Source organism: Triticum urartu, chromosome 7 (genome assembly GCF_003073215.2).
Source record: "Triticum urartu cultivar G1812 chromosome 7, Tu2.1, whole genome shotgun sequence".
Taxonomy (NCBI): domain Eukaryota; kingdom Viridiplantae; phylum Streptophyta; class Magnoliopsida; order Poales; family Poaceae; genus Triticum; species Triticum urartu.
The window spans coordinates 637,997,539-638,024,984 of NC_053028.1; the positions used below are offsets into that span (position 1 = coordinate 637,997,539).

At 47.7% G+C, this 27,446-nt stretch overlaps 1 pseudogene; it reads left to right on the plus strand.

Moving 5' to 3' along the window:
• Window positions 1-24,647: 24,647 nt before the first annotated feature.
• Window positions 24,648-27,105, plus strand: LOC125520771 (annotated as a pseudogene).
• Window positions 27,106-27,446: the final 341 nt, after the last annotated feature.

Consider the following 27,446-nt stretch of genomic DNA (forward strand, 5'->3'; position numbering starts at 1 on the left):
CTTTACTGAAAATTCAGTTAAGTTTAAATGATTTTTTTTTGTTTTTCTAGCACCGAGTTGCTTCCCTTAGTGTAAAATCAGTTAGCACATTATTTTTCTACTCCTAAAATTCGGGTTAACATTTGTTCAACTGAATTCAGTGTAAATTCAGTTCCTATGGAGTACATTTGGCTATCACCAGTGTAAATTCAGTTAATTCCTAAAATGAAAAATAAATACTCCCTATTTATAGACCTTCTATATATCCAGATGATGCAAAGACCAGGACTATCCCATTTTCGAAAGTATGATCAACGCCTGCACTATGCGCGGGACAACTGTGCTAGTTAGCTGAATGACAAGTGAGCCTAAGCAGATCAAAGCTGTTTCTTACTGAACGTAATTTATAATTTTATCAAGTACAATGACTAAAAACCAGGGAGACAGTCGATTTTGTTAGAAGGGAGAGAAGGATTTGGTGGAATAGTTCATTGTATTGCTTGAGCCTCGTCTATCTCGTCACTAGGAGTACATGATCTACTTGGAGTACATGATCTACTTGGAGTACAAGGCAAGCCAGAACAAATCCTAGTCTATCTCGTCTTTCCTAATAAACATTATACTCAACATCCCCCCGCAGTCACAACGGTAGCGACGCAGACGGTGAGACTGGAGAAGAATCCGAAGGCAAGCCGACGGACACTCCCCCACAGTCGTAACGGTCGACGCATCGCGGAGTCGTGGCTGGAGTGGAAACCAACGAGGTTGCTCAAGTAGGCAGTAGCCCTTTGTGCCGTTTGTCGATGTAGCCGAGAGCGTGGGTGGTGGAGCCGTGGTCGAGGTAGCCGTGCGAAGAATGCCGTGGTCGATGTCGAGTCGGGGTGGCCGGTGTCGAGGAAGTCGCCGTGGAGCCGCGGGCGCAAGGGGCGCTGAGTTAGCATGGGCACAGTGGTGTCGAAAAGTGGTGCGCCGGGGAGAAGACAGTGTTGACAAGGCGTCGCGCCGGGGTTGCCAAACCCGAGACACGTCATAGACGAAGGCACGCGTCGGTGTTGCCAGCACCGGGCATGCGTAGACGGTCGAAGACGAAGTTGATGAAGCGCCGCACCAGGCTTGCTAGGCCTAGGGACACGTCGTGGACGAAGGCACGCGGCGGTGTTGCCAGCACCGGGCATGCGTAGACTGGGACCTGCACGAGCTGTACGCCATGTCGAAGAGGTCGGAGAGGCTCGCAGAGAAGGACTCGACGACGGTTGTGACGCCAATCGGCGTGGGGCCAATGTCGCCCGCAGTTGTCGGAGTAGATGAAGCGGTCGGGGTAGATGACGACGACGCTGGCGATGAGCTGGTGCTGGACGAAGACGAAGGGGGTGGACGGGCGACGGCTATGGAGGTAGCGGCGGCGGTGCTCGAAGTAGGCGAAGAACCCTGACAGCGTGACGAAGACCGGCGCGGACGGTGGCGTTCCTGCGCCAAGGAAAAAGGCGCGGCGCATACCACGGGAGGTCGACGCGCGGTGACGGCGGAGCGGACCGCGGGCCACGGCGCTTCGGCCCGAAGTGGCGACGCAGCGGCGACAGGCGGGTCGGGGTGACGGCAGAAAGACCTCTGGGCGGTGGCGGGGACCGCGGGCCATGACGCTGCGACCTGAAGGGGCGACACAACGGCGGTTCGCGAGTCGGTGTAACCGTGGGGACGGCCTCGGGGCGGCGGCGGGGACCGCGTATCGCGACACTACGACCCGAAGGGGCGACGCAGCAGCCGCGAGGAGAACCACGGGGCGGCGGCGCTGCGGCCCGACGGGGCGACGCAGCGGCAGCCCGATGCTCGGTCGGTGGAGAGGCGCGCTGAACTCAGGGACGATCTTCACGGGACTTGCGGAGGCGCGCGTAACCGACGGGCCAGGTCGGTCACGACGGAGATGAGGCGGATCGCGGCGGCGAGCGGGTGATCAAGCCGATCGTGTGCGAGGTCGGGGACGCTGCTCGGTGTAGGCGCGGTGGCGGCGGAGTCCGAGATGAAGCCCGCGGCGGCGGGCGGCTATGATTGGCCGCCGCATGGCGCGAGGCCGCCGGGTTGGGGTGATGCAGGAGTCCGGTCGGAGCAGGGCGATGACGGCCGGCGTAGATCGACGGACGGGCCGTCGCGCGAACGACGGCGGTGAAGGGCCGCTGCATGACGTGAGGCCGCCGAGTCAGGCTACCGGCGGGCCGACGGGCGGACGTCACGCGAGGCCGCCGGGTTGAGGCGACTGACGGGCATGCGCGGACGACGTGCGAGGCCGCCGGGTCGGTGAAGAAGCCGGCCGATCACCGCCGGTGTTGGAGTAGAGGCGCACGGGGTCGACGGCGGCGGTGGGCGACACAAATCGGATCACATAGACCGGAAAACCAAAAAGGAGACGCTGATCAAAGCGACCGGTGAGAGAGAAAATCCAGATCAAAGGATCGGGAAAAAAGACTCTCTAAGGCAGCCGGCCAACACGGCCAGCAGACGAACCCTAAGTACGGGCGGCGCGGCCTCCGGTGGCGGTCATGGAGGCCGACCGCCCCGGGGGCGGCATGCGGGTGCGGAAGCGGCGGCGGTTAGGGTTTAGGATCGACTTGCGATAGATATCATGTTAGAAGGAAGAGAAGAATTTGATAGAATAGTTCATCGTATTGCTTGAGCCTCGTGGGCATATATATAAGAGTACATGATCTACTTAGAATACAAGGTAAGCGAGAACAAATTCTAATCTATCTTATCTTTTCTAATAAACATTATACTCAACGGATTTCAATGACTCGATCTTTCATATGGACTTTTGAAACAACTACCCACCACCCATATGGTCAGCCGAGCGCTGAGATCAGCTGCCCACCAGTATTCAGTATCTTGAAAATGGTCCCAAGATCTCGCCAAAAGTACTTTTGGAATAAAAGAAAGACCATCTGCCACAGAAAACTTGTTTCTCACGTCTTTCTTCGTCTTGTCTCCGTGAAACCTTCTCATGCCCCTGCTTACAAACTTTTTCTTCCATGGATGACTAAACTAACCGAACATGAAGTTTCTGCTCTCGAGTTCAAATGCATCTTATGAATAAATAAAAACAAATAGCTAAATGAATCAAAAAAATGAATTTTTCTGGCAACAAACATTATTCAGTGTTGTACGTATGTGCAATTTCTGTGAACAAGCACTCCTAATGCTCTAAGAGAAAAAGAAATTGATGCTTTTTTTAAGGGAACAAGCACTCCTAATGTGGGTCGAAAGTTGCGATGGGGGTGAACTAGATGCGATCCTCTTTCGATCTCTGGGAAGAAGATGCTCTGATTATCATATAAGATTATTTGGGAAGCGTAGAACCCTTTTCTCGGGCCGCAGTTTTATTTATACAAGCGATGCCGTGGCTTACAAGTAGATCGATCAGGAGTTTGATCCAGAGTTTCGGTAACGAGAGGGGGAAACAGAAGAAGAGATAGAATAGGTTTCCAGGAGTTTAAACCACCAGTGCTATCCTATTACAATGTATTTCAACAAACAACACTTAACTGAATTTGTATCCCTGATGGCAATATGGACCAGAAGGTGCTCTATATTGAACTAAGAGTAAATTCAGAAAGAACACTTAACTGAATTTATAACACTTAACTGATTTTATACAACACTTCACTGAATTGACAACATGGTCTTCAATGTATAACACTTAATTGAATTTGTACAACACCACTAAACTGAATTATACAACAACACTTTATTGAATATACATCAGTATATTTGACTTCACTGATTGCAACAGTATATGCAACTCATATACAAGAGTATATTTGACTTTACTGAAAATTCAGTATACTGTAAATTCAATTAAGTGTAAATGATTTTGTTTTTGTTTTTCTAGCACCGAGTTGCTTCTCTTAGTATAAATCAGTTAGCGCATTATTCTTCTACTCCTAAAATTTCATAACCGTATTGTACTGGTATATTTTACTGAACGTTTATTTTTTCCAAATACAATGACTAAAATGAGCAAGACAGTCAATTTCAATGAATATCGATCTTTCAGATGAACTTTTGAAACAACTATCCACTAGCTCAGCCACCAACCTAGCGCGCCGTAACATGATCATGCAAACACAGGGTGTCAAGTGAAGGAAATATGCCCTAGAGGCAATAATAAAGTTATTATTTATTTCCTTATATCATGATAAATGTTTATTATTCATGCTAGAATTGTATTAACCGGAAACATAATACATGTGTGAATACATAGACAAATAGAGTGTCACTAGTATGCCTCTACTTGACTAGCTCGTTGATCAAAGATGATTATGTTTCCTAAACAGAGACATGGGTTGTCATTTGATTAACGGGATCACATCATTAGGAGAATGATGTGATTGACTTGACCCATTCCATTAGCTTAGCACTTGATCGTTTAGTTTGTTGCTATTGCTTTCTTCATAACTTATACATGTTCCTATGACTATGAGATTATGCAACTCCCGTTTACCGGAGGAACACTTTGTGTGCTACCAAACGTCACAACGTAACTGGGTGATTATACAGGTGCTCTACAAGTGTCTTCGAAGGTACTTGTTGGGTTGGCATATTTCGAGATTAGGATTTGTCACTCCGATTGTCGGAGAGGTATCTCTGGGCCCTCTCGGTAATGCAAATCACTTAAGCCTTGCAAGCATTGCAACTAATAAGTTAGTTGCGGGATGATGTATTACGGAACGAGTAAAGAGACTTGCCGGTAACGAGATTGAACTAGGTATTGAGATACCAACGATCGAATCTCGGGCAAGTAACATACCGATGACAAAGGGAACAACGTATGTTGTTATGCGGTCTGACCGATAAAGATCTTCGTAGAATATGTAGGAGCCAATATGAGCATCCAGGTTCCTCTATTGGTTATTGACCGGAGACGTGTCTCGGTCATGTCTACATAGTTCTCGAACCCGTAGGGTCCGCACGCTTAAAGTTCGGTGACGATCGTAATTAGGGTTTTTGTGTTTTGATGTACCAAAGGTTGTTCGGAGTCCCGGATGTGATCACGGACATGACGAGGAGTCTCAAAATGGTCGAGACATAAAGATTGATACATTGGAAGCCTATATTTGGATATCGGAAACGTTCCGGGTGAAATTGGGATTTTACCGGAGTACCGGGGGGTTACCGGAACCCCCCCGGGGGTTATTGGGCTTACATGGGCCATAAGGGAGAAGAGGAGGGCCGGCCAGGGCAGGCCGCGTGCCCCCTCCCCCCTAGTCCGAATAGGACAAGGAAGGGGGGGGGGGGCGCCCCCCTTTCCTCTTTCTCCCTTCCCCCTTCCTTTTCCAACAAGACAAGAGGGGGGAGTCCTACTCCCGGTGGGAGTAGGACTCCTCCAGGCGCACCCCCAGGGCCGGCCGCACCTCCCCCTCTCCCTCCTTTATATACGAGGGCAAGGGGGCACCCCATGGCACAAGTTGATCTTCGTGATCGTTCCTTAGCCGTGTGCGGTGCCCCCTTCCACCATATTCCACCTCGGTCATATCGTAGCGGTGCTTAGGCGAAGCCCTGCGTTGGTGGAACATCATCACCGTCATCACGCCGTCGTGATGACGAAACTCTCCCTCAAAGTTTTGCTAGATCGGAGCTCGAGGGACGTCACCGAGATGAACGTGTGCAGAACTCGGAGGTGCCGTACGTTCGGTACCTGGATCGGTCGGATCGGGAAGACGTACGACTACTTCCTCTACGTTGTGTCAACGCTTCCGTTGCCGGTCTACGAGGGTACGTAGACAACACTCTCCCCTCTCGTTGCTATGCATCACCATGATCTTGCGTGTGCGTATGAATTTTTTTGAATATGCACGAGTAGAACACAAGTGAGTTGTGGGCGATATAAGTCATACTGCTTACCAGCATGTCATACTTTGGTTCGGCGGTATTGTTGGATGAAGCGGCCCGGACCGACATTACGCGTATGCTTACGCGAGACTGGTTCTATCGACGTGCTTTGCACACAGGTGGCTGGCGGGTGTCAGTTTCTCCAACTTTAGTTGAACCGAGTGTGGCTACGCCCGGTCCTTGCGAAGGTTAAAACAGCACCAACTTGACAAACTATCGTTGTGGTTTTGATGCGTAGGTAAGAGCGGTTCTTGCTAAGCCCGTAGCAGCCACGTAAAACTTGCAACAACAAAGTAGAGGACGTCTAACTTGTTTTTGCAGGGCATGTTGTGATGTGATATGGTCAAGACATGATGAGATATAAGTTGTTGTATAAGATGATCATGTTTTGTTGAAGTTATCGGCAACCGGCAGAAGCCTTATGGTTGTCTCTTTATTGCATAAGATGCAAGCGCCAAATAATTGCTTTACAATTATCTCTATGCAATAGCAATAGTTGCAAGTGTTGGAAATATGCCCTAGAGGCAATAATAAAATGGTTATTATTATATTTCTTTGTTCATGATAATTGTCTATATTCATGCTATAATTGTGTTATCCGGAAATCGTAATACATATGTGAATACATAGACCACAACACGTCCCTAGTGAGCCTCTAGTAGACTAGCTCGTTGATCAAAAGATAGTCATGGTTTCCTGACTATGGACATTGGATGTCATTGATAACGGGATCACATCATTAGGAGAATGATGTGATGGACAAGACCCAATCCTAAGCTTAGCTCAAAGATCGTGTAGTTCGTTTGCTGTAGCTTTTCGAATGTCAAGTATCATTTCCTTAGACCATGAGATTGTGCAACTCCCGGATACCGTAGGAGTGCCTTGGGTGTGCCAAACGTCACAACGTAACTGGGTGACTATAAAGGTACATTACAGGTATCTCCGAAAGTGTCTGTTGGGTTGGCACGAATCGAGACTGGGATTTGTCACTCCGTATGACGGAGAGGTATCTCTGGGCCCACTCGGTAATGCATCATCATAATGAGCTCAATGTGACCAAGTGGTTGATCACGGGATCATGCATTACGGTACGAGTAAAGTGACTTGCCGGTAACGAGATTGAACGAGGTATTGGGATACCGACGATCGAGTCTCGGGCAAGTAATGTACCGATTGACAAAGGGAATTGTATACGGATTGATTGAATCCTCGACATCGTGGTTCATCCGATGAGATCATCGTGGAGCATGTGGGAGCCAACATGGGTATCCAGATCCCGCTGTTGGTTATTGACCGGAGAGGGGTCTCGGTCATGTCTGCATGTCTCCGAACCCGTAGGGTCTACACACTTAAGGTTCGGTGACGCTAGGGTTGTAGAGATATTAGCATACGGTAACCCGAAAGATGTTCGGAGTCCCATATGAGATCCCGGACGTCACGAGGAGTTCCGGAATGGTCCGGAGGTGAATATTTGTATATAGGAAGTCAAGTTTCGGCCATCGGGAAAGTTTCAGGGGTAATCGGTATTGTACCGGGACCGCCGGAAGGGTCCCGGGGGTCCACCGGGTGGGGCCACCTATCTCGGAGGGCCCCATGGGCTGAAGTGGGAGGGGAACCAGCCCCTAGTGGGCTGGTGCGCCCCCCTTGGGCCTCCCCCCTACGCCTAGGGTTGGAAACCCTAGGGGTGGGGGGCGCCACCCTTGCCTTGGGGGGCAAGGCACCCCCTTGGCCGCCGCCCCCCTAGGAGATTGGATCTCCTAGGGCCGGTGCCCCCCCTAGGCACCCTATATATAGTGGGGGGAGGGAGGGCAGCCACACCCAAGCCCCTGGCCTCTCCCTCTCCCTCCCGTGACACTCCTCCGTCTCCCTGCGCTTGGCGAAGCCCCGCCGAGATCACCGTTGCTTCCACCACCATGCCGTCGTGCTGCTGGATCTTCATCAACCTCTCCTCCCCCCTTGCTGGATCAAGTTGGAGGAGACGTCTTCCCAACCGTACATGTGTTGAACGAGGAGGTGCTGTCCGTTCGACACTTGGTCATCAGTGATTTAGATCACGTCGAGTACGACTCCATCAACCCCGTTCTCTTGAACGCTTCCGCGCGCGATCTACAAGGGTATGTATATGCACTCCTCTCTCCCTCGTTGCTAGATGACTCCATAGATTGATCTTGGTGATGCGTAGAAAATTTTAAAATTCTGCTACGTTCCCCAACAGTGGCATCATGAGCTAGGTCTATGCGTAGTTACTATGCACGAGTAGAACGCAAAGTAGTTGTGGGCGTCGATATTGTCAATTATCTTGCCGTTACTAGTCTTATCTTGATTCGGCGGCATTGTGGGATGAAGCGGCCCGGACCAACCTTACACGTACGCTTACGTGAGACCGGTTCCACCGACTAACATGCACTAGTTGCATAAGGTGGCTGGCGGGTGTCTGTCTCTCCCACTTTAGTCGGATCGGATTCGATGAACAGGGTCCTTATGAAGGGTAAATAGAAATTGGCAATTCATGTTGTGGTCTTGGCGTAGGTAAGAAACGTTCTTGCTAGAAACATATAGCAGCCACGTAAAAACTTGCAACAAAAATTAGAGGACGTCTAACTTGTTTTTGCAGCAAGTGTTTTGTGATGTGATATGGCCAAAGGATGTGATGAATGATATATGTGATGTATGAGATGATCATGTTCTTGTAATAGGAATCACGACTTGCATGTCGATGAGTATGACAACCGGCAGGAGCCATAGGAGTTGTCTTTATTTATTTAAGACCTGCGTGTCACCATAAACGTCATGTAATTACTTTATTTTATTGCTAAAGCGTTAGCCATAGTAGTAGAAGTAATAGATGACGAGACAACTTCAAGAAGACATGATGATGGACATCATGATGATGGAGATCATGGTGTCATGCCGGTGACAACGATGATCATGGAGCCCCGAAGATGGAGATCAAAAGGAGCAAATGATATTGGCCATATCATGTCACTATTTGATTGCATGTGATGTTTATCATGTTTTACATCTTATTTGCTTAGAATGACGGTAGCTTAAATAAGATGATCCCTCGCAATAATTTCAAGAAAGTGTCCCCCTAACTGTGCACCGTTGCGAAGGTTCGTTGTTTCGAAGCACCACGTGATGATCGGGTGTGATAGATTCTAACGTTCGAATACAACGGGTGTAAGCCAGATTTACACATGCAATACACTTAGGTTGACTTGACGAGCCTAGCATGTACAGACATGGCCTCGGAACACGGAAGACCGAAAGGTCGAGCATGAGTCATATAGAAGATACGATCAACATGAAGATGTTCACCGATGTTGGCTAGTCCGTCTCACGTGATGATCAGACATGGCCTAGTTAACTCGGATCATGTTTCACTTAGATGACTGGAGGGATGTCTATTTGAGTGGGAGTTCATTGAGTAATTTGATTAGATGAACTTAATTATCATGAATTTAGTCTAAAATCCTTACAATATGTCTTGTAGATCAAATGGCCCACGTTGTCCTCAACTTCAACGCGTTCCTAAAGAAAACCAAGCTGAAAGATGATGGCAGCAACTATACGGACTGGGTCCGGAACCTGAGGATCATCCTCATAGCTGCCAAGAAAGATTATGTCCTAGAAGCACCGCTAGGTGACGCACCTGTCCCAGAGAACCAAGACATTATGAACGCTTGGCAGTCACGTGCTGATGATTACTCCCTCGTTCAGTGCGGCATGCTTTACAACTTAGACCGGGCTCCAAAAGCGTTTTGAGAGACACGGAGCATATGAGATGTTCGAAGAGCTAAAAATGGTTTTTCAAGCTCATGCCCGGGTCGAGAGATATGAAGTTTCCGACAAGTTCTTCAGCTGTAAGATGGAGGAAAATAGTTCTGTCAGTGAGCACATACTCAGAATGTCTGGGCTGCATAACCGCTTGACTCAGCTGGGAGTTAATCTCCCGGATGACGCCGTCATTGACACAATCCTTCAGTCGCTTCCAGCAAGCTACAAGAGCTTTGTGATGAACTTCAATATGTAGGGGATGGAAAAGACCATTCCTGAGGTATATTCAATGCTGAAATCAGCAGAGGTGGAAATCAAAAAGGAACATCAAGTGTTGATGGTGAATAAAACCACTAAGTTCAAGAAAGGCAAGGGTAAGAAGAACTTCAAGAAGGACGGCAAGGGAGTTGCCGTGCCCGGTAAGCAAGCTGCCGGGAAGAAGCCAAAGAATGGATCCAAGCCTGAAACTGAGTGTTTTTATTGCAAGGGAAGTGGTCACTGGAAGCGGAACTGCCCCAAATACTTAGCGGACAAGAAGGCCGAAAACACTAAAGGTATATGTGATATACAAGTAATTGATGTGTACCTTATCAGTACTCGTAGTAGCTCCTGTGTATTTGATACCGGTGCGGTTGCTCACATTTGTAACTCAAAGCAGGAGCTGCGGAATAAGCGGAGACTGGCGAAGGACGAGGTGACGATGCGCATCGGGAATGGTTCCAAGGTCGATGTGATCGCCGTCGGCATGCTACCTCTACATTTACGTACGGGATTAGTTTTAAACCTCAATAATTGTTATTTAGTGCCAGCTTTGAGCATGAACATTGTATCAGGATCTTGTTTAATTCGAGATGTCTACTCATTTAAATCCGAGAATAATGGTTGTTCTATTTATATGAGAGATATGTTTTATGGTCATGCTCCGATGGTGAATGGTTTATTCTTAATGAATCTCGAGCGTAATGCTACACATATTCATAGTGTGAATACCAAAAGATGTAAGGTTGATAATGATAGTCCCACATACTTGTGGCACTGCCGCCTTGGTCACATAGGTGTCAAACATATGAAGAAGCTCCATGCAGATGGACTTTTAGAGTCTCTTGATTACGAATCATTTGACACATGCGAACCATGCCTCATGGGTAAAATGACCAAGACTCCGTTCTCAGGAACAATGGAGCGAGCAACCAACTTATTGGAAATCATACATATTGATGTGTGCGGTCCAATGAGTGTTGAGGCTCGCGGTGGCTATCGTTATGTTCTCACCCTCACTGATGACTTGAGTAGATATGGGTATGTCTACTTAATGAAACACAAGTCTGAGACCTTTGAAAAGTTCAAGGAATTTCAGAGTGAGGTTGAGAATCAACGTGACAGGAAAATCAAGTTCTGGCGATCAGATCGTGGAGGAGAATACTTGAGTCACGAATTTGGCACACACTTAAGAAAATATGGAATAGTTTCACAACTCACGCCGCCTGGAACACCTCAGCGTAATGGTGTGTCTGAACATCGTAATCGCACTCTATTAGATATGGTGCGATCTATGATGTCTCTTACCGATTTACCGCTATCATTTTGGGGCTATGCTTTAGAGACTGCTGCATTCACTTTAAATAGGGCTCCATCGAAATCCGTTGAGACGACACTGTATGAATTATGGTTTGGGAAGAAACCTAAGCTGTCGTTTCTAAAAGTTTGGGGATGCGATGCTTATGTCAAGAAACTTCAACCTGAAAAGCTCGAACCCAAATCGGAAAAATGCGTCTTCATAGGATACCCTAAATAAACTATAGGGTACACCTTCTACCTCAGATCCGAAGGCAAGATCTTTGTTGCCAAGAATGGGTCCTTTCTAGAGAAAGAGTTTCTCTCGAAAGAAATAAGTGAGAGGAAAGTAGAACTTGATGAAGTATTACCTCTTGAATCGGTAAGTGGCGCAGCTCAAGAAAATGTTCCTGAGGTGCCTGCACCGACTAGAGACGAAGTTGATGATGATGATCATGAAACTTCAGATCAAGTTGCTACTGAACTTCGTAGGTCCACGAGGACACGTTCCGCACTAGAGTGGTACGGCAACCCTGTCTTGGAAATCATGTTGTTAGACAACGGTGAACCTTCGAACTATGAAGAAGTGATGGCGGGCCCGAATTCCGACAAATGGCTGGAAGCCATGAAATCCGAGATAGGATCCATGTATGAAAACGAAGTATGGACTTTGACTGACTTGCCCGATGATCGGCGAGCCATAGAAAATAAATGGATCTTTAAGAAGAAGACAGACGCGGATGGTATTGTGACCATCTATAGAGCTCGGCTTGTCGCTAAGGGTTATCGACAAGTTCAAGGGGTTGACTACGATGAGACTTTCTCACCCGTAGCGAAGCTGAAGTCCGTCCAAATCATGTTAGCAATTGCCGCATTCTATGATTATGAGATATGGAAAATGGACGTCAAAACAGCATTCCTTAATGGTTTCCTTAAGGAAGAATTGTATATGATGCAGCCGGAAGGTTTTGTCGATCCTAAGAATGCTGACAAGGTGTGCAAGCTCCAACGCTCGATTTATGGGCTGGTGCAAGCATCTCGGAGTTGGAACATTCGTTTTGATGAGATGATCAAAGCGTTTGGGTTTACGCAGACTTATGGAGAAGCCTGCATTTACAAGAAAGTGAGTGGGAGCTCTGTAGCATTTCTCATATTGTATGTGGATGACATACTGTTGATGGGAAATGATATAGAATTCTTAGAAAGCATAAAGGCCTACTTGAACAAGTGTTTTTCAATGAAGGACCTTGGAGAAGCTGCTTATATATTAGGCATCAAGATCTATAGAGATAGATCGAGACGCCTCATTGGTCTTTCACAGAGTACGTACCTTGACAAGATATTGAAGAAGTTCAAAATGGATCAGTCAAAGAAGGGGTTCTTGCCTGTATTGCAAGGTACGAGATTGAGCACGGCTCAATGCCCGACCACGGCAGAAGATAGAGAAAAGATGAGTGTCGTCCCCTATGTCTCGGCCATAGGGTCTATCATGTATGCTATGCTGAAGGAAATATGCCCTAGAGGCAATAATAAAGTTATTATTTATTTCCTTATTTCATGATAAATGTTTATTATTCATGCTAGAATTGTATTAACCGGAAACATAATACATGTGTGAATACATAGACAAACAGAGTGTCACTAGTATGCCTCTACTTGACTAGCTCGTTAATCAAAGATGATTATGTTTCCTAACCATAGACAAAGAGTTGTTATTTGATTAACGAGGTCACATCATTAGTTGAATGATCTGATTGACATGACCCATTCCATTAGCTTAGCACCCGATCGTTTAGTATGTTGCTATTGCTTTCTTCATGACTTATACATGTTCCTATAACTATGAGATTATCCAACTCCTGTTTGCCGGAGGAACACTTTGGGTGCTACCAAACGTCACAACGTAACTGGGTGATTATAAAGGAGCATTACAGGTGTCTCCAAAGGTAGATGTTGGGTTGGCATATTTCGAGATTAGGTTTTGTCACTCTGATTGTCGGAGAGGTATCTCTGGGCCCTCTCGGTAATGCACATCACATAAGCCTTGCAAGCATTGAAACTAATGAGTTAGTTGCGGGATGATGTATTACAGAACGAGTAAAGAGACCTGCCGGTAACGAGATTGAACTAGGTATTGGATACCGACGATCGAATCTCGGGCAAGTAACATACCGATGACAAAGGGAACAACGTATGTTGTTATGCGGTCTGACCGATAAAGATCTTCGTAGAATATGTAGGAGCCAATATGGGCATCCAGGTCCCGCTATTGGTTATTGACCGGAGACGTGTCTCGGTCATGTCTACATTGTTCTCGAACCCGTAGGGTCCGCACGCTTAAGGTTACGATGACAGTTATATTATGAGTATGCATTTTGATGTACCGAAGGTTGTTCGGAGTCCCGGATGTGATCACGGACATGACAAGGAGTCTCAAAATGGTCGAGACATAAAGATTGATATATTGGAAGCCTATGTTTGGATATCGGAAGTGTTCCGGGTGAAATCGGGATTTTACCGGAGTACCCGGAAGGTTACCGGAACCCCCCGGGAGCTATATGGGCCTTAATGGGCTTTAGTGGAAAGGAGAAAGGGGCAGCCCAAGGTGGCCGCGCGCCTCCCCCCTTCCCCTAGTCCTATTAGGACTAGGAGAGGTGGCCGGCCCCCCTCTCCCTCTTTCCCCCTCGGGGAATCCTAGTCCAACTAGGATTGGGGGGGGGAGTCCTACTCCCGGGAGGAGTAGGACTCCTCCTGCGCCCTCTTCCTGGCCGGCGCACCCCTCCCCCTTGGCTCCTTTATATACTGAGGCAGAGGCACCCCAGAAAGACACAAGTTGATCCACGTGATCTATTCCTTAGCCGTGTGCGGTGCCCCCTGCCACCATAGTCCTCGATAATACTGTAGCATAGTTTAGGCGAAGCCCTGCTGCTGTAGTGCATCAAGATCGTCACCACGCCGTCGTGCTGACGGAAATCTTCCCCGACACTTTGCTGGATCGGACTCCGGGGATCGTCATCGAGCTAAACGTGTGCTCGAACTCGGAGGTGCCGTAGTTTCGGTGCTTGATCGGTTGGATCGTGAAGACGTACGACTACTTCCTCTACGTTGTGTCAGCGCTTCCGCAGTCGGTCTGCGTTGGGTACGTAGACAACACTCTTCCCTCTCATTGCTATGCATCACATGATCTTGCGTGTGCGTAGGAATTTTTTTGAAATTACTATGAAACCCAACATATGCTGTGTACCAGACCTGATGTAAACCTTGCCGTAAGTATGGTAGGAAGGTACCAAAGTAATCCCGGCATGGAACACTGGACAGCGGTCAAGAATATCCCGAAGTACCTGAAAAGGACTAAGGAAATGTTTCTCGTTTATGGAGGTGACGAAGAGCTCGTCGTAAAGGGTTACGTCGATGCTAGCTTCGACACAGATCTGGATGACTCTAAGTCACAAACCGGATACGTGTATATTTTGAATGGTGGGGCAATAAGCTGGTGCAGTTGCAAGCAAAGCGTTGTGGCGGGATCTACATGTGAAGCGGAGTACATGGCAGCCTCGGAGGCAGCACAAGAAGCAGTCTGGGTGAAGGAGTTCATTACCGACCTAGGAGTCATACCCAATGCGTCGGGCCCGATGACTCTATTCTGTGACAACACTGGAGCTATTGCCCTTGCCAAGGAGCCCAGGTTTCACAGGAAGACCAGGCATATCAAGCGTCACTTCAACTCCATTCGTGAAAGTGTTCAAAATGGAGACATAGAGATTTGTAAAGTACATACGGACCTGAATGTGGCAGATCTGCTGACTAAACCTCTCCCTAGAGCAAAACATGATCAACACCAGAACTGCATGGGTGTTCGATTCATCACAATGTAACTGGACTATTGACTCTAGTGCAAGTGGGAGACTGTTGGAAATATGCCCTAGAGGCAATAATAAAATGGTTATTATTATATTTCTTTGTTCATGATAATTGTCTATTATTCATGCTATAATTTTGTTATCCGGAAATCGTAATACATGTGTGAATACATAGACCACAACACGTCCCTAGTGAGCCTCTAGTAGACTAGCTCGTTGATCAAAAGATAGTCATGGTTTCCTGACTATGGACATTGGATGTCATTGATAACGGGATCACATCATTAGGAGAATGATGTGATGAACAAGACCCAATCCTAAGCTTAGCTCAAAGATCGTGTAGTTCGTTTGCTGTAGCTTTTCGAATGTCAAGTATCATTTCCTTAGACCATGAGATTGTGCAACTCCCGGATACCGTAGGAGTGCCTTGGGTGTGCCAAACGTCACAACGTAACTGGGTGACTATAAAGGTACATTACAGGTATCTCCGAAAGTGTCTGTTGGGTTGACACGAATCGAAACTGGGATTTGTCACTCCGTATGACGGAGAGGTATCTCTGGGCCCACTCGGTAATGCATCATCATAATGAGCTCAATGTGACCAAGTGGTTGATCACGGGATCATACATTACGGTATGAGTAAAGTGACTTGCCGGTAACGAGATTGAACGAGGTATTGGGATACCGACGATCGAATCTCGGGCAAGTAACGTACCGATTGACAAAGGGAATTGTATACAGATTGATTGAATTCTCGACATCGTGGTTCATCCGATGAGATCATCGTGGATCATGTGGGAGCCAACATGGGTATCCAGATCCCGCTGTTGGTTATTGACCGGAGAGGCGTCTCGGTCATGTCTGCATGTCTCCGAACCCGTAGGGTCTACACACTTAAGGTTCGGTGACGCTAGGGTTGTAGAGATATTAGCATACGGTAACCCGAAAGATGTTCGGAGTCCCGGATGAGATCCCGGACGTCACGAGGAGTTCCGGAATGGTCCGGAGGTGAAGATTTGTATATAGGAAGTCAAGTTTCGGCCATCGGGAAAGTTTCGGGGGTAATCGGTATTGTACCGGGACCGCCGGAAGGGTCCCGGGGGTCCACCGGGTGGGGCCACCTATCCCGGAGGGCCCCATGGGATGAAGTGGGAGGGGAACCAGCCCCTAGTGGGCTGGTGCGCCCCCCTTGGGCCTCCCCCTACGCCTAGGGTTGGAAACCCTAGGGGTGGGGGGCGCCACCCTTGCCTTGGGGGGCAAGGCACCCCCTTGGCCGCCGCCCCCCTAGGAGATTGGATCTCCTAGGGCCGGCGCCCCCCCTAGGCACCCTATATATAGTGGGGGGGAGGGAGGGCAGCCGCACCCAAGCCCCTGGCCTCTCCCTCTCCCTCCCGTGACACTCATCCGTCTCCCTGCGCTTGGCGAAGCCCCGCCGAGATCACCGTTGCTTCCACCACCACGCCGTCGTGCTGCTGGATCTTCATCAACCTATCCTTCCCCCTTGCTGGATCAAGTTGGAGGAGACGTCTTCACAACCGTACGTGTGTTGAATGTGGAGGTGCCGTCCGTTCGGCACTTGGTCATCGGTGATTTGGATCACGTCGAGTACGACTCCATCAATCCCGTTCTCTTGAACGCTTCCGCGCGCGACCTACAAGGGTATGTAGATGCACTCATCTCTCCCTCGTTGCTAGATGACTCCATAGATTGATCTTGGTGATGCGTAGAAAATTTTAAAATTCTGCTACATTCCCCAACATCAAGAGCAATAGTTGGCGAGACGACCATGGGACGACACATTGATATAGATCAAGATGATGGAGATCATGGTGTCATGCCGGTGACGATGGAAATCATGACGATGTTTTGGAGATGGAGATCAAAGGCACAAGATGATGATGGCCATATCATGTCACATATTTTGATTGCATGTGATGTTTATCTTTTATGCATCTTATCTTGCTTTAATTGACGGTAGCATTATAAGATGATCTCTCACTAAATTTCAAGATAAAAGTGTTCTCCCTGAGTATGCACCGTTGCCAAAGTTCGTCGTGCCCAGACACCACGTGATGATCGGGTGTGATAAGCTCTACGTCCATCTACAACGGGTGCAAGCCAGTTTTGCACACGTAGAATACTCATGTTAAACTTGACGAGCCTAGCATATGCAGATATGGCCTCGGAACACTAAGACCGAAAGGTCGAGCGTGAATCATATAGTAGATATGATCAACATAGTGATGTTCACCATTGAAAACTACTCCATTTCACGTGATGATCGGTTATGGTTTAGTTGATTTGGATCACATGATCACTTAGAAGATTAGAGGGATGTCTTTCTAAGTGGGAGTTCTTAAGTAATATGATTAATTGAACTTAAATTTATCATGAACTTAGTCCTGGTAGTATTAGCATATCTATGTTGTAGATCAATAGCTCGCGTTTAGCTCCCCTGTTTTATTTTTGATATGTTCCTAGAGGAAACTAAGTTGAAAGATGTTAGTAGCAATGATGCGGATTGGATCCGTGATCTGAGGTTTATCCTCATTGCTGCACAGAAGAATTATGTCCTTAATGCACCGCTAGGTGACAGACCTATTGCAGGAGCAGATGCAAACATCATGAACTCTTGGCTAGCTGAATATGATGACCACTTGATAGTTTAGTGCACCATGCTTAACAGCTTAGAATCGGGACTTCAAAGATGTTTTGAACGTCATGGATCATATGGATGTTCCAGGAGTTGAAGCTAATATTTCAGCAATACCCGAGTTGAGAGATATGAAGTCTCCAACAAGTTCTATAGCTAAAAGATGGAGGAGAATAGCTCAAGAAGTGAGCATGTGTTCAGATTGTCTGGGTACTACAATTGCTTGAATCAAGTGGGAGTTAATCTTCCAGATAAAATAGTGATTGACATAATTCTCTAGTCACCATCACCAAGTTAGTAGAACTTCGTGATGAACTATAGTATGCAAGGGATGATAAAAACGATTCCCAAGCTTTTCACGATGATGAAATCGATGAAGGTAGAAATCAAGAAAGAGCATCAAGTGTTGATGATTAACAAAACCACTAGTTTCAAGAAAAGGGCAAAGGGAAAGAAAGGGAACTTCAAGAAGAACGGCAAGCAAGTTGCTGCTCAAGTGAAGAAGCCCAAGTCTGGTCCTAAGCCTGAGACTAAGTGCTTCTACTGCAAAGGGACTGGTCACTGGAAGCGGAACTGCCCCAAGTATTTGGCGGATAAGAAGGATGGCAAAGTGAACAAAGGTATATTTGATATACAGATTATTGATGTGTATTTTACTAGTGTTCGTAGCAACCCCTCGGTGTTTGATACTGGTTCAGTTGCTAAGAGTAGTAACTCGAAACGGGAGTTGCAGAACGAATAGAGACTAGTTAAGGGTGAAGTGACGATGTGTGTTGGAAGTGGTTCCAAGATTGATATGATCATCATCGCACACTCCCTATACTTTCGGGATTAGTGTTGAACCTAAATAAGTGTTATTTGGTGTTTGCGTTGAGCATGAATATGATTTGATCATGTTTATTGCAATACGATTATTCATTTAAGTAAGAGAATAAATTGTTGTTCTGTTTACATGAATAAAACCTTCTACGGTCATACACCCAATGAAAATGGTTTGTTGGATCTCGATTGTGGTGATACACATTCTCATAATATTGAAGCCAAAAGATGCAAAGTTAATAATGATTGTGCAACTTATTTGTGGCACTGCCGTTTAGGTCATATTGGTGTAAAGCGCATGAAGAAAATCCATGCTGATGGGCTTTTGGAATCACTTGATTATGAATCAGTTGATGCTTGCGAACCGTGCCTCATGGGCAAGATGACTAAGACTCCGTTCTCCGGAACAATGGAGCAAGCAACTGACTTATTGGAAATAATACATACTGATGTATGCAGTCTGATGAATGTTGAGGCTCGCGGCGAGTATCGTTATTTTCTGACCTTCACAAATGATTTGAGCAGATATGGGTATATCTACTTGATGAAACATAAGTCTGAAACATTTGAAAAGTTCAAAAACTTCAGAGTGAAGTGGAAAATCATCGTGACAAGAAAATAAAGTTTCTACGATCTGATCGCAGAGACAAATAATTGAGTTATGAGTTTGGTCTTCAATTAAAACAATGTGGAATAGTTTCACAAAATCGTGCCACCTAGGACACCACAGCATAATGGTGTGTCCGAACATCATAACCGTATTATTATTGGATATAGTGCAATCTATGATGTTTCTTACCGATTAACCACTATAGTTTTGAGGTTATGTGTTAGAGACAGCTACATTCACGTTAAATAGGGCACCATATAAATCCGTGAGACGACACCGTATGAACTATGGTTTGGCAAGAAACCTAAGCTGTCGTTTCTTAAAGTTTGAGGTTGCAATGCTTATGTGAAAAAGTTTCAACCTGATAAGCTCAAACCCAAATCGGAGAAGTGCGTCTTCATAGGATACCCAAAAGAAAATGTTGGGTACACCTTCTATCACAGATCCGAAGGCAAGATATTCATTGCTGAGAATGGATCCTTTCTAGAGAAGGAGTTTCTCTCGAAAGAAGTGAGTGGGAGAAAGTAGAACTTGATGAGGTAACTGTACCTGCTCCCTTATTGGAAAGTAGTTCATCACAGAAATCTGTTCCTGTGACTACTACACCAATTAGTGAGGAAGCTAATGATGATGATCATGTAAACTTCAGATCAAGTTACTACCGAACCTCGTAGGTAAACCAGAGTGAGATCCGCACCAGAGTGGTACGGTAATCCTGTTCTGGAGGTCATGTTACTTGACCATGACGAACCTACGAACTATGAGGAAGCGATGATGAGCCCAGATTCCGCGAAATGGCTTGAGGCCATGAAATCTGAGATGAGATCCATGTATAAGAACAAAGTATGGACTTTGATTGACTTGCACAAAGATCGGCGAGCCATTGAGATTAAATGGATCTTCAAGAGGAAGACGGACGCTGATAGTAGTGTTACTATCTACAAAGCTAGAATTGTCGCAAAAAGGTTTTCGACAAGTTCAAGGTGTTGACTATGATGAGAGTTTCTCACTCGTATCTATGCTTAAGTCTGTCCGAATCATGTTAGCAATTGCCACATTTTATGAAATCTGGCAAATGGATAAACAAAACTGTATTCCTTAATAGGATTTATTAAAGAAGAGTTGTATATGATGCAACCAGAAGGTTTTGTCGATCCTAAAGGTACTAAAAAAATATGCAAGCTCCAGTGATCCATCTATGGACTGGTGCAAGCATCTCGGAGTTGGAATATACGCTTTGATAAGTTGATCAAAGCATATAGTTTTACACAGACTTGCGGTGAAGTCTGTATTTACAAGAAAGTGAGTGGGAGCACTACAACATTTCTGATAAGTATATGTATGACATATTGTTGATCGGAGATGATGTAGAATTATTCTGCAAAGCATAAAGGAATGTTTGAAAGGAGTTTTTTTTCAAAGAAAGACCTCGGTGAAGCTGATTACATATTGAGCATCAAGATCTATAGAGATAGATCAGGACGCTTGATCAGTTTTTCAATGAGTACATACCTTGACAAGATTTTGAAGTAGTTCAAAATGGAACAGTCAAAGAAGGAGTTCTTGCCTGTGTTACAAGGTGTGAAGTTGAGTAAGACTCAAAACCCGACCACGGCAGAAGATAGAGAGAGAATAAAAGTCATTCTCTATGCCTCAGCCATAGGTTCTATAAAGTATGCCAATGCTGTGTACCAGACCTATTGTATACCCTGCCCTGAGTTTGGCAAAGGAGTACAGTAGTGATCTAGGAGTAGATCACTGGACATTGGTCAAAATTATCCTTAGTGGAATAAGGATATGTTTCTCGATTATGGAAGTGACAAAAGGTTCGTCGTAAAGGGTTACGTCGATGCAAATTTTGACACTGATCCAGATGACTCTAAATCTCAATCTGGATACTTATTGAAAGTGGGAGCAATTATCTAGAGTAGCTCTATGCAGAGCATTGTTGACATAGAAATTTGCAAAATACTTAGGGATCTGAATGTGGCAGACCCGTTGACTAAACTTCTCTTACAAGCAAAACAGGATCACACCTCAGTACTCTTTGGGTGTTAATCACATAGCGATGTGAACTAGATTATTGACTCTAGTAAACCCTTTGGGTGTTGGTCACATGTAGATGTGAACTATGGGTGTTAATCACATGGTGATGTGAACTATTGGTATTAAATCACATGGCGATGTGAACTAGATTATTGACTCTAGTGCAAATGGGAGACTAAAGGAAATATGCCCTAGAGGCAATAATAAAGTTATTATTTATTTCCTTATATCATGATAAATGTTTATTATTCATGCTAGAATTGTATTAACCGGAAACATAATACATGTGTGAATACATAGACAAACAGAGTGTCACTAGTATGCCTCTACTTGACTAGCTCGTTGATCAAAGATGGTTATGTTTCCTAACCATAGACATGAGTTGTCATTTGATTAACGGGATCACATCATTAGGAGAATGATGTGATTGACTTGAGCCATTCCATTAGCTTAGCACATGATCGTTTAGTTTGTTGCTATTGCTTTCTTCATGACTTATACATGTTCCTATGACTATGAGATTATGCAACTCCCGTTTACCGGAGGAACACTTTGTGTGCTACCAAACGTCACAACGTAACTGGGTGATTATAAAGTTGCTCTACAGGTGTCTCCGAAGGTACTTGTTGGGTTGGCGTATTTCGAGATTAGGATTTGTCACTCCGATTGTCGGAGAGGTATCTCTGGGCCCTCTCGGTAATGCACATCACTTAAGCCTTGCAAGCATTGCAACTAATAAGTTAGTTGCGGGATGATGTATTACGGAACGAGTAAAGAGACTTGCCGGTAATGAGATTGAACTAGGTATTGAGATACCAACGATCGAATCTTGGGCAAGTAACATACCGATGACAAAGGGAACAACGTATGTTGTTATGCGGTCTGACCGATAAAGATCTTCGTAGAATATGTAGGAGCCAATATGAGCATCCAGGTTCCGCTATTGGTTATTGACCGGAGACGTGTCTCGGTCATGTCTACATAGTTCTCGAACCCGTAGGGTCCGCACGCTTAAAGTTCGGTGACGATCGTAATTAGGGTTTTTGTGTTTTGATGTACCGAAGGTTGTTCGGAGTCCCGGATGTGATCACGGACATGACGAGGAGTCTCAAAATGGTCGAGACATAAAGATTGATATATTGGAAGCCTATATTTGGATATCAGAAATGTTCCGGGTGAAATCGGGATTTTACCGGAGTACCGGGGGGTTATAGGAACCCCCCGGGGGTTATTGGGCCTACATGGGCCATAAGGGAGAAGAGGGGGGCCGGCCAGGGCAGGCCGCGCGCCCCCTCCCCCTAGTCCTAATAGGACAAGGAAGGGGGGGGGCGCCCCCTTTCCTATTTCTCCCTTCCCCCTTCCTTTTCCAACAAGGCAAGAGCAGGGAGTCCTACTCCCGGTGGGAGTAGGACTCCTCCAGGCACACCCCTAGGGCCGGCCGCACCTCCCCCTCTCCCTCCTTTATATACGGGGGCAAGGGGGCACCCCATGACACAAGTTGATCTTCGTGATCGTTCCTTAGCCGTGTGCGGTGCCCCCTTCCACCATATTCCACCTCGGTCATATCGTAGCGGTGCTTAGGCGAAGCCCTTCATCGGTAGAACATCATCACCGTCATCACGCCGTCGTGCTGACGAAACTCCCCGTCAACGTTTTGCTGGATCGGAGCTCGAGGGACGTCACCGAGTTGAACATGTGCAGAACTAAGAGGTGCCGTACGTTCGGTACTTGGATCGGTTGGATCGGGAAGACGTACAACTACTTCCTCTATGTTGTGTCAACGCTTCCGTTGCCGGTCTACGAGGGTACGTAGACAACACTCTTCCCTCTCGTTGCTATGCATCACCATGATCTTGCATATGCGTAGGAATTTTTTTGAAATTACTACGTTCCCCAACATCAAGTAATGCACGGATGTGCGGGCGGAGACGACGCATGGTGGAGCATGGTTGCAGTCGGACAAGGTCGGCTGGGTTGGACTAGTCAGTCTGACGGATCGTCAGGGATGTCGGTTGGACAGAAGACGGCGGTGATTTCAGCGAAGACGACATAGGAGTGTGATGCTAATGGTGGCCGACTTCTGGGGCGTGGAAACACATGGTGCAGGCCTGAGGGCTTGTGCAGCTTCGACAGACTATGGCGCAGGGTTGATTCAAGGCAGTGCGCAGAAGGGAACTTGAAGTCAACAGGGCGCAGGGTAGCACAACCAGCTATATGGAGTCATGTTGAAGGTGGAGCTGAAGTCTGATGGACGACTTCACTCTGTGCTGATGGAGGGGCTACGATGTAAGATCGGAGAATCGAAGACTATTTCAGCAGGATAGTGAGAGACACGTGGATCGGACTGGGGCCCAATGGTCTGATGGAGACGTGATACTCGGCATCGGTCGGTGATGATCGATGGTTCTCTGCAGTGGGGGTTGAGGCAGTGGGGGCTAGCTACCCAGGAGACTCGACCAGGACAACAGAGGCTCGACGCGGTGATATCGGCGAGGCGTGGGTAAGCACGAGACACAGCGACAGACCAAGACACTAAATTGTTTAGGGTGCTGAAGCAGTGTTGACGAGTATCGGATTCAAGTGGGTGACTGGGTCTATCGGTGCCGGAAGATGGACAAGAGTTGAGCATGGAGAATCTGAGAAAAGTGACGGAAAGTCCTAATGTCAAAAGTTGAGAGAGTGCATGGCCGTATGATGTTCAATGCACATGGCAAAGTGCGGATGACAAGTACAGAAGGAGGTAGAGTGCTATAGCGGTGGCAGATGTCAGAGACTATCCGGGAAAAGGATGAGAAAACTGCGAATTTGACTGATGATAACATAGAAAAAGCGATGATGTTGAGTACAGGTAACTCTTATATGTAGCTTCCAATATGTAAGTTGTTCACTTTCACGCAAACAGTAGTCATGTGTGATGGCCTGGAGCGGATACTCCAGGAGTTAAGAGCACAAAATAGAGTAATGAGGAACTTAAATCCGAGTTCCTGTGCTATTATGTTGACATAGGTTACATCATGTGTCTATCCTCTCATTATATAAGAGGTCTAGGATACAAGTGTCCTATTTGGACACGATTGTATATCCTATCTACACACCGTATGGCTCCAAGTCCAACTGTAAGCTACCTTGTATAGTAATATTCGACATAATTCTAACATTTTTTAATATATATTTTTTAAAATATTTTGGGATATTACTGTTTATACAGGAGCATTTGACGTGGAGTATGTGCGTCACCATGGTGGACTCTCATGCCACGGGCTAATTCAAAGCCCTTGCCTTTTTGCGGGGAAATGAACGAGCAGTAGAATTTAATAATAACCAGTAAAACATGCCGGGGTCATCACGCATGTGACGCTCGCGAGAAGATGGTTTTTCTTGCCACCCGTCTCCGTCGTTCACCTGCCTCTAAATTCGGCTGCATCCCGCCTCAGAATTCACCGGCAAACGGAAGCGCTCCACCATCACCATGTCACTCTTGACCACAGCCACTTTCATGGCCCTTGCCTGCTTGTGCTTCGCCACTGCACCTGCAGTGGGTGCAGCGGCGACTCTCTCGGCGTGGCGTCCGCTGCGAGGCAACCACACGATGGTCTCGGCACAGGGCAAGTTCGAGCTCGCCCTGTTCAGCCCTGCTGGCAGCTCCGGAGACAGGTTCTACCTCGGGATCTGGTACAAGAAAATCCCCGGCCAGACCATCATCTGGGTGGGCAACCGCGCGAGTCCGCTATCTGCTGTCACCTCCGCCGAGTTCCGTGTCTCCGCTGACGACGGCAACCTCGAGCTCGTCGGCCCCGCCGGCGCCTCCACCTCGCCGGTCGTCGTGTGGTCTTCGAACCTGTCGTTTGCCTTGTCGCCGGGCTCAAACAACACGGCGGAGATCCACGACAACGACAACCTGGTCCTTGTCGACGGCCGCAACTCCTCCAACGTGCTGTGGCAGAGCTTCGACCACCCGACGGACACGCTGGTGCCGGAAGCGTGGATCGGGGAAAACAAGCTCACCGGCGAGTACCAGGCGCTCACATCGTGGCGGAACGCCCAAGACCCCGCGCCGGGGATCTTCAGTGGGACGCTGGACCCGAAAGGCGCTAGCGAGGTCTTCTACATGTGGAACCGGTCCCGCGTGTACTGGCGGACCGGCGTTTGGACCGGCCAAGCCTTCGCGAAGCTGCCGGAGGCGACCAAAAACACCATCTACAATGGGACGTACGTCGAGACGCCGGCATACCGGCGCGTCATCAACGTGCTCTACGACAATGCAACCATAACACGCAGCGTGCTCGATCCCACCGGTCAGGCACAAATGTACATTTGGATGCCCACGAGCCGGAGCTGGCAGCTCTTGTGGACCGGTCCCATGTTGCAGTGCGACGTGTACGCGCTCTGCGGCGCATTCGGCGTTTGCGACGAGGGAGGCAAGCTACCTTGCCACTGTCCGCCCGGATTTGCCCCGGTGACGGAGGGGGACTGGACGCTCAACGATTGGAGCGGTGGGTGCTGCCGGAGCTCACCGCTCAGGTGCGCGCACAACGGATCAAGGACGGGCGGGTTCGTGATGCTGCCAGACATGAAACTTCCAGATGACTCGCTCACCGTGGGCGTTGCCCAGAGCAAAGTAGAGTGCGAATCGGCTTGCTTAAAGAGCTGCTCTTGCCAGGCCTACGCCTTCTCTGCCGGGGAGTGCATCGTCTGGTACGGAGAGCTCCGCAACCTTCAGCAGCTCTACTTGGAATATGACAGCCCCGGGTCTAACCTATACCTTCGGCTTTCAGAAAGAGGATTGCAAGATCTCCATAGCGTAGACAGGGAGAAAATGGGAAGAAAGTTATGGTTTGTCCTTGGCATCATATTGGCTGGTGTTGTAGCAGTGGGGGCATCGGTGTTACTAGGCTGGAGGATTGTTCGTACCCGAAGGAGACTAGTCAGTATGGCAAATGAGAATGTATCCTCCTTGGCCGTGTACAGTTACGGCGACCTCCATGCCGCCACGAAGGACTTCTCGGAGCGGCTGGGCCGCGGTAGCTTCGGCTCGGTGTACCGCGGTGTTCTGAACCGGCATAAGGGAGACAACTCAATCAGAGTCCAGGTGGCAGTGAAGAAGCTTGAAAGTCTTGGGCGGCAAGGCGACAAGCAATTCCGGACGGAGGTGAGCACACCGGGCTGTATCCAGCACGTGAACCTCGTACGGCTCCTCGGGTTCTGCTCGTCGGACGACGATAAGATGCTTGTCTACGAGTACATGCCCAGAGGCTCCCTCGACGGCCTCCTCTTCCGTGACGGTGCGTGCATGAGCTGGCGCGACCGGTACTGCATCATGCTCGGTGTGGCTAGAGGGCTGGCCTACCTGCACCATGGCTGCCGCGATTGCATCATACACTGCGACATCAAGCCGGAGAACATCTTGCTGGACGAGGACATGTCCCTGAGGATCGCCGACTTTGGGATGGCGAAGCTGGTGGGGAGGGACTTCAGCCGCGCGCTGACGACCATGCGGGGCACCATCGGGTACCTGGCACCGGAGTGGATCTCTGGGCAGCCTATCAGTGCTAAGGCCGACGTGTACAGCTTTGGCATGGTGCTCTTCGAGCTCATCTCGGGAGTCGGGACGACGTAACTCCAAAGGGTACAGCGAGCTGGAGGCGGCAGGGACTGGTGGGAGTGAGTCCTCCTTGACCTTCTTCCCAGTGTGGGCCGCTGCAAAGGTTTTGGAAGGTGAGGTGGGCGCCGTGGCTGACCTGCGGTTGCGCGGCGATGTGATGCCGAAGGAGCTGGAGCGGGCGTGCAGGGCGGCATGCTGGTGCATCCAGGACGAGGAGGCGCAGCGCCCAACCATGGCGCAGGTCGTGCAGGCGCTGGAAGGCGTCGTCCACAACCAAGCGCCGCCGGTGCCACGAACGCTGGAGCACCTTGTCACCCTCGTGTAATTCTCACGTCGCGGGAATCTTTTTGACTAGGGAGTACCTAGAACTCATCTAAATGAGACGTAATTTGGTCTCATTCATCTGAAAAACAAGAACGGATACAACCCACGTCAGCACACACGCATCTTATAGCACCACATCCAATGGCTATAAAAGGTGAATGAGACCAAATTAAATCTCATCTAGATGAGTTCTAGCAAAACTGTTTTGACTAATGAAATAATTTTTTAACAAGACAACTGTACGCGCGTACACGTCGACTGCCGACCGAAATTACTAGTTTCGAATTTTGACGCTCCATGGTTTTATAATATCTTTTTTGCAATTATTTAAAGATAGCTGCC